Source organism: Meleagris gallopavo, chromosome 3 (assembly GCF_000146605.3).
Source record: "Meleagris gallopavo isolate NT-WF06-2002-E0010 breed Aviagen turkey brand Nicholas breeding stock chromosome 3, Turkey_5.1, whole genome shotgun sequence".
In the NCBI taxonomy this organism is placed as follows: Eukaryota; Metazoa; Chordata; class Aves; order Galliformes; family Phasianidae; genus Meleagris; species Meleagris gallopavo.
Genome location: NC_015013.2, coordinates 16,060,358 through 16,068,805, shown reverse-complemented (window position 1 = coordinate 16,068,805; position 8,448 = coordinate 16,060,358). Strand labels below are relative to the sequence as shown.

The window sequence follows — 8,448 nt, the reverse complement described above, 5'->3', positions numbered from 1 at the left end:
TTAGAAGTGTATGGCATGAACAAGGCAAAGGTACTTTTGGCATCATTGAATGTTTAAGCAATAAAAAGGTCTGCAATATTTTTGAATATGCTATTGCTACTGCAGAATGATGAAATGTTAAAAGGATATGTGGCACTCAGTGTCCACTAAATGGTGTCAGTCATAAGTGTTTGAAAGCTCACTGCATGCTACCTCACAGCATCTTTCCAGCACTAATAGAAATGATAAGCTATATATTCCCCTATGTGTTAGAAAAAATTCTCAAGAAGCACTCAGAATTAGTGTAACGTATATAAAACCTTCCAAATACCTTTTAAGTACTTAAAAACATGACAGGATCAACAGCCTGACTGAAGTGCAATAGAAAGCCCAACCAGAAGAGATGCGTTACTGGACCTTTTGCTCACCAAATCAGGGGGATTTATTGGAGAGGTCAAGACTACAGGTAGCCTGGGATAGGCATCATTCATTAGCAGAATTCACGATCATGATGAATGTAGGCTAAGCAAAAAGTAAAGTCAGAACTCCAAATCTGAAGACAAATTTGCAGCTGTTTATGGGACTCTGTGGGAGATGGTCCTCAGTGGTAAAGGAATAGAAAAGATCTTTTCTAGGTAGAAGGTATTTAAGTACATGATTTGTAGGATATGAGAGCTTCTAATTCCTACACGCAAGAAGTTGGACAAGGAAGACAGAAGACCAGCATGGCTGATTCAGGACCTCTTAGCCAAACTGAAATACAGAAATGCATAGGTGGTGACAGTAGGAACATACATCTTAGGAAGATTATCGGGATATGATCTGAGAATGTAGAGATATGATCAAGAAAGGCAAGCTAAACTTGGCTAAGAATGTGAAGAACAACAAAAGTTTTTATGTAAGACACTAAAGGAAGGTAAAAGAAATTGTACCTTCCTAATAAGTGAGAAAGGGGATCTGACTACAACCAACAGGGAGAAGGTGACATTTGCCTCAGTTTTCACTGTCAGTTGCTCTTACCAAACCTCCCAAGTCACAGAATCTCAAGGCAGGAACTGGATGAAGTAAGTCTCATTCTCCATAGGAGATCTGGTTTGATACCATCTGAGGAATCTGAATGTGGATAAATCGGTGGTATCCAGTGAGATGCATTCCAGAGTCCTGAAGAAGAAGAAGATGCTAAGCCACTATCCATCGTATGTGAAAAATTGTGGCAGTCAGGTGACTAGAAAAGGGGAAAAATAACAATCATTTTTAAATAGAGTAAGCAAAAGGACCTGTAGAACTGAGTCAGCCTAACCTCTATGCCTGATAAGATCATGGCAGATAACGATGTTAAGGCATATGGAAGACACAGAAGTGGCTGGAGTCAGACAACATGACTTCACAAAGGGCAAATCATGACTGACTGCTGGCCTTCTCTTACAAAGTGACAGCAGTAGTGGACAAGGAAAGAGCAACTGATGTTATCTAACTTGATTTGTGCAAGATCTTGATACAGTCCTACACAACATCCAGTCTCTGAATTAGCATGGCATTTATTTGATGGATGGATTACATGGTGGATAAAAATTCAGCTAGATGGCTGCATACAAAGAATTGTTGTCAACAGATGAATGTCCTGGTGGAGTATGGTGACAACCAGCATCCTTCAGGGCTTTGTACTGGGACAGGAACTGTTTTATATCTTCACTGGTGACATGGACAGCAGGATTAATGCACCATTGTCTTGCTCCAATTTATAGGAGGGAGAGGAGGTTCTCATAATATATGTATACACGATGGAGAGATTAAGACACAACGGTCAAATGTTAGCCTGACCAATTTATTACAAATCCGAGTCATTTAGGTAGATGGGGAAGGGAAGATGGAAATATAGGAAATAAAAGCAAGGAGTCTTTGTAGGAAGCAAGAGAGAGATAGTCATCACCATGGATTCCAGCATTGCTTGTAGTGAAGACGTTGATCTTCAGTAGTGATGGGTCGTCAGGGGTTGTTGTTCGGTTGATGATGACAGTGATTTCCAACAACAGTACAATCTTATTTATAACTCCAAAAGTGGTTGAGTCAGCTCTCTTTTGAGTGACAGCTCAAATCCAAAGTGGTTGAGTCAGCTCTCTTTGTAGTGCAAGCTTCTAGCTTTGGGATCTCAGCAGAAACTTCTGTGTTCCCATCTTCTAGGCCTTGCCAGCAGATAAGAGGGAGCAGGGAGGTGCCCACCTGCATCCTGTTTTTCATAGTATACGATGGTATCCTTCCCCAGTCTCCCATACCAAGCTGGAGTTATTTGGTCACAGGCCAGATATTCTGCTAGTAAACACTTCTGAGCACTCTCTTCAAATGTAAAGCTGTCCACAAAGTGATGCCGACTGCCACACAGCAACACCCACCTCTCATCTCCCAGATGAGTCAGAGTCTTATTCCAAGAAATGACTCAGAAAACAAACTTTGACCCAAGAACAAAGCTCGGAAAACCATCACTAAGTTTGCAGATGATACCAAGCTGAGTGGTGAAGCTGATACAATAGAAGGAATGGATGTAATTCAAAGGGACCTGGACAGGCTCTAAAAGTGGGTCCATGAGAACCTGTTGAGGTTCAAGTAAGTCCAAGTGCAAGGTCCTGTACTAGAATCAACTCAATTCCAGATATTAGTAGAGACTGTGTGATGAGCAGGTTGAAAGCAGCTTTGCAGAGAAGGACTTGGAAGTACTGGTGGATGAAAAGCTCAGCATGAGCCAGGAATGTGCATTCGCAGCACAGGTTGTGTCTGAAGCTGCATTAAAAGAACCACAGCCAACAGGCTGAAAGAGGTGATTATTCACTTCTATGAGGGCTGCTCTGAAAGTAATGCCTCCTATTTAATTATGTCGTTCTTGGCATCAGAGGTGGATGTTCACAGAATCACAAAATTGTAGGGGTTAGAAGGGACCTCTAAAGATCGAGTCTAATAGATTTCCTGCAGCAAGTCACATGTGAAGGCACCCAGTCTTGAATATTCCATTACATTTTGTTGCTGTGCTAAGGACAGAGGGGTGGTCTGACAAAATGGTGTCTGACATGCAAGTCCATTTGAAGAAAAGGTGTGCAATAGAATTCCTCCATGTGGAAAAAAATGGGATGCACTTCAACAATGATGCCGTCATAGTAGCTGTGGAACAGTGAGTTTCCTCCACTGGTGCGGATTTTTATGAGTGAAGCATGAAGGCTCTAATTCATGGCTGGCAGAAATGCATAGCTAACGGTGATGATTATGTTGAAAAAAAGTGTTTTATAGCTAAGAATGTGCTCTATCAAGTAGTGTTCTCATGCTCTTTGTAGATGTTGTAGTTTCCATTGAATTAAGTAACTTTCAGTGAAGGCTCCAAGGAGACCTTTAGCAGCCTTCTAGCAGTTACAGGAAGTATGGGGAGGAACTCTCCATCAAGGAATGTTGTGACAGGACAAGGGAGAAAGATTCAAAGTTAAGAGGGGAGATTTAGATTAGACGTAGGAAATAAATATGAGGACAGTGAGACATTGGAAGGCTGCTCAAAGAAGCTGTGGATGTCCCATCCCTGAAGACATTCAAGGCTCAGGGCCCCGAGCAATGTGATCTAGTGGTTGCAGTCCTGCCCATAGCAAGGGGATTGGAACTAGATGGTCTCTAAGGTCCCTTTCAACCCAAAGCTTATTCTTTCAACAGTTGAAATAAAAATAATTCACTAACAACCTGAAGCTCAGTGTAACTTAGCAATTCTGTGATTCTGTGATCAGTAATAACAAAAGTATATAATTTGCTGTAAAATACAAAGTGCATTTTCTAAATTGTTCATTGCAGACCTTCATTCCTCAAATATAAAGGCCTGCTCCTTCTAAAACTTAGATGTATGCTTAATTTAATGAACAAAAAAAAAATCCTATGTCCTGAAATGTGTGCATATTTGCTGTTTAGCACTGCATTGGAAAATGTCATTCAAATGTTAATTTTACTAGCAAACTATAGTCAAATTATGACTAATGTTATATCATTCTCCCTCCCTTTGAAACTACTTTTGTTCATTTAGCAAATGCATCTAAAGTGGCCGAGTAGAAAAACACTTTTAAATATCTCTTTAAAGAACTAGTATTATACTATAAAATGTTCTTCATAAAGAACGATTCTGAAATGTTTTACATGCTCTATACAAGTTCAGATAAGGACACTTACTGAACACTTCATGGGAAAATTGATGGATTTGTATTGCCTTGAACACAAAGGAGGAAGATTCTGATGGCTTTTAAATCACATTTTGTTTAGATGAGGAAGAATGAAAGCTACAGTTTATTTCTTCCATGGAGCATGGAGGATGTGTGGGTCAAATTATCTCAGTTCTGATTCCTATTTTATCTTTGATCTCCAGAGACATCACTGCTATACATTGTCCTCTGGTCTTGCTAAAATGCAGCTTATACTGTTTCATGATAATATGTTCAATGCAATTGTTTCTGAGCCTGAATACCACCACAGATGCTTATTTACCTGCAAAGGATTTAGAATAGATCTACAGTGTAGTATATTATTGTACCCAGCACTTATACAATGTTATGTAGGTTGTTCTGAAAATAATGCCTCCTATTTATTTCCATGGAAACTGCCACAGATACAAAGAAGTACAATAACGCCAATGTTTGGTAGAGAAAATTTTCAGCTGTAAAATGCTATTTTGTCACTTCACAGCTGCTGTGGTGATGTTGTTGCTAGGGCATGCTTCCCATGCTGTTCATCTTTCACTGACCTAAACAAATGAAAGCCAGAAAGTGCCAAATCTGGACTATACAGTGGTAGGACTGACCATCCAAGATTGGCAAAGCACTCCACAGTCTTCAAACTGGTATGGGGTCTGGTCTTTCCCTGTTGCATTAGAAGAGCTGCCTTCTTCTCTAGCTTAACTCTAATTGTTTGAGTCTTCAGCCTAGTCAATATTTGTCTGGGTTGTAGGAAATCCAGAAAGATCACCCCTTTCCTATCCCTAAAGACTGTACACATCATTTTACTCACTAAGGCTTGAACTTTTTCTTCATTGTTGAATTCACATGTCACCACTCCATGGGCAGACATTTTGATTCCTGCTTGTAGTTGTGACATCATGTTTCATCACTGATAATAATATGATTGAGAAACCTGTCACCTTCTGTCTCATTTTGGTTCAGTAGTTCCTGACAAATTTGCATATAGTGTTCTTTCTCTTCCTGTGTGAGCTTTTATGGGACAAACCTGGCAAAAATTTTGCAATATTCCAATGTCACCACCATCTTTTTCTAATGCATTTAGGCTGATATTCAGTTCTGTACATAGATCCTTGATACTGATTACATAGATGAGCTGATCAAGATGCTCTTCATTTTGCAGTGTGACAGCTGTTCATGACAGTCCGAAACACAGCTTGTCGTTCGTATTGCTTTTATCCCTGCTGAAATACAACACCTGTCACCTCACTGTGCTCAAATTCACGGTTTGTTCTCAATAAACATAAAGCAAGCATCAATGAGTGTCAGTGGGTGTGTTTTTTTTTCCAGATGGAGGAATTCCGTTACAGTCCTTTGCTCCATACACACTTCCATGTTGGATGTCATCATGTCAGACTGCTCCTATGCTGCCATCTGTTGCACGGCAACAATATGTAACAGAGTATTGGTAGGAAGCTTCAACCTTTACTGCCATACCATCAACATCCACTTCTGACATTGTGACGTAATAAAACAGGAGGCATTACTTTTGGAGCAGAATGTTTAGGTCACTGAGGATGCACAGTTAAGCATTCATAATGGCTCCTACTAGATCTAAAAGAGCTAGCAGCAGTCTACCAAAAAAAGTACAGAATTGAGAGCTCTGCAAATGATTATTGGACTGTTGAGTTTAAACCAGGTAGGATGCAGAACATTTTGCACAGCCATAACAGTAGTTAGAGGATAGAAAATGCTTAGTGACTTAGATAAAGAAAAATTTGGTAGAGAAAAATGTTTAGAAGTTTTAAGAAGCACATGAAAAAATGTAGCAATTATTCTTTAAAGACTTGAGATCAGAAACTTGGTGAAGTTGAGTGAAACAAAAAATTGTTCCCATGCTCTTCCTTCTAGCTCAGGAAGACACCTGAGTGGCTGGGCCAGTAGAAGTAGATCTTGGCAGAAGAGAGAATTTTTCTCATGCACCTGTCAGAAGCTGGAAACAACAGTTTCAAGATGCTGGACCTGGAAATGCAGGCTCGAGATGAATTAGAAACTCAGATGAGGGAATAGCTTATTGATATTAACAAATTAAATACTGCAACATTAATGACATATTTTTTGAAGATTCTGTGTATCAGTGTTATATTTTTCATCTATAAGTTGGCAGGTATCTGAAGAGCCCTCCAAAGCACTGGGGGACATTCTGATACAGCAGATATCTGTAGGACTATATAGAGCATAGCCTACTTACTCTAACTGAAGCAGAAGCATTTTATCAAGTGACTTCTACTTTGATCATAATAGTTCTTACAACACCACTTTGGGGAAAAAATCCACTCTTGACTAAATGATATCAAAGAAGCTATTGTGTCCTCAGGTAAATTGTAATAATTTCTTAGCTTCTGTTATTTTCTTGTTGAAATTCAACCTAAAAAACATTTTGTTGTGGATTTAAAGCAAAGTCCTGTGAAAAGAATTATTAAAGCAATACATTTTAAAGAAGTAAAATAAGACAAACTCATTTTGATCAAAGTTACTTTGGAGGAAAATGCTAGAAAAAACTTTTCTTCTGGTGGTGTTATGAGAGTTCTCCACAGTCTTCAAAGACTGAAGATAAACAGAGACTGATGTAGCTTGCCAGATAGATTAATCCAACCAGAAATTCCAATATTATTAGGAATATTTTCCTAGTAAGGTATTGGTGACAGAATTGTACTAGAAATAGTTGTATCTGTATATTCTTAGTCATCATAGCTAATTAAGTTCTTTTCATAACTTTAATGAAACAATGAGTGGTGGCAAGATATCAAACATGAAAGTTATATTAAAAAAAAAAACAACTAACAAAACTAAAAACTTTACAAACAGATCATAAAGAAGAATGAGAAAAAGAGGCTGTAACTCAAATTCTTAATTAACAAAAATAACTTTTTTGATTAAGTAAGATAGTTGTGTTATGTTATGCGTACAAATATTGTAAAAACACAGAATGGGTTGGTTTGGAAGGGACCTTAAAACCCAACCAGTTCCACCGCCCTGCCATGGGCAGTACTGCCACCCAGTAGATCAGGCTGCCCACAGCCCCATTCAACTTATCTTTACACACCTTCAGGGATGGGGTGTCCATGGCTTCTCTGGGCAGCCTGTGTGAGTGTCTATGAGTAACAAATTTCTTCCTTATATCTAATATAAATATTCCTTCATTTATTTTAAAACCGTGTCTAACTGTGTAAAAATCTGTAACTCTGTAAAAAGTTGCTCTCCAGCTTTTTAGTTTGCCCTCTTTAAGTACTGCAGGGCGTCCCTGGATCCTTTTCTTCTCCACACTGAACAACCTCAGCACTCTCAATTTATCTTCAAAGGAGAAGTTTTCCAACCTTCTAATCATTCTCATGGCCCTCCTCTAGACTTGTTCCAACAGTTCCATATTTTTCTAATGCTGGGGACCCAGATCTGTACATAATACTCCAAGTGGGGCCTTATGAGGACAGAGCAGAGGGAAATAATCACCTTCCCCTTGTCCTAACACTATCAGACTATGTAAAATGTCAGCCTCCCTCCTACATATAAGCTCCCTTCAGATACTGGGAGGTAGCAATGAGGTCTTTCTGGAGCCTTATCTTCTCCAAGCTAAACAAGCCCAACTCCTTAAACTTTTCTTTATAGGAGAGGTGCTCCAGCCCTCTGATCACCTTTCTAGCCCTCCTGTGGACTCGCTCTAACAATTTGATAAACTTGTAGTCGAACACCAGATTCAGTAACACTTCTCCTCTGGTTGGTTTGTTTAAAACCAAGACCAGGAATTTACCTTCAATGAACTCTAGAAATCTGCTGGATCACTTGCAGCCTACTATGTTGTTTTCCCAGCACGTGTCTGAATGTTTGAAACTGCACATCAGGATGAGAACTTGCAAGCATAATGCTTTCTGTAGCTAAAACAAGGCCTTGTCAACTGGTTCCTCTTGATCAGGTGGTCTGTAGTAGTCTCCAATGACAAAATGGCCTTTATTAGTCCAGTCTTTAATTTTTACCTATAAGGTCTCAACCTGGTCATGACTGTTTCTCAGAAGCAGCTCTTCTCAACACATCAATTTCTTAATTCTCTTTCCCTTTCTTCTCTGGCTATCTATTCTAAAAAGCTTGTGTCCCTAGATTGTAGTGTTCCAGTTGTGTGATTCATCACACCACATTTCCATGATAGCAAGTATGTCATAATTTTCTATTTGCACCATGGTTTCCAACTCCTCTTGCTGATTTATCATTCTGTATGAATTGGTGTAGA

General features: G+C 39.2%; 1 long non-coding RNA gene across 1 annotated transcript; it reads left to right on the top strand.

Moving 5' to 3' along the window:
• Window positions 1–1,799: 1,799 nt before the first annotated feature.
• LOC109366631 lies at window positions 1,800–6,278 on the top strand. Its single transcript, XR_002113049.1, has 2 exons — window positions 1,800–5,865; window positions 6,078–6,278. It is a non-coding gene; the product is annotated as an uncharacterized LOC109366631 (long non-coding RNA).
• The last annotated feature ends 2,170 nt before the right edge of the window (window positions 6,279–8,448 follow it).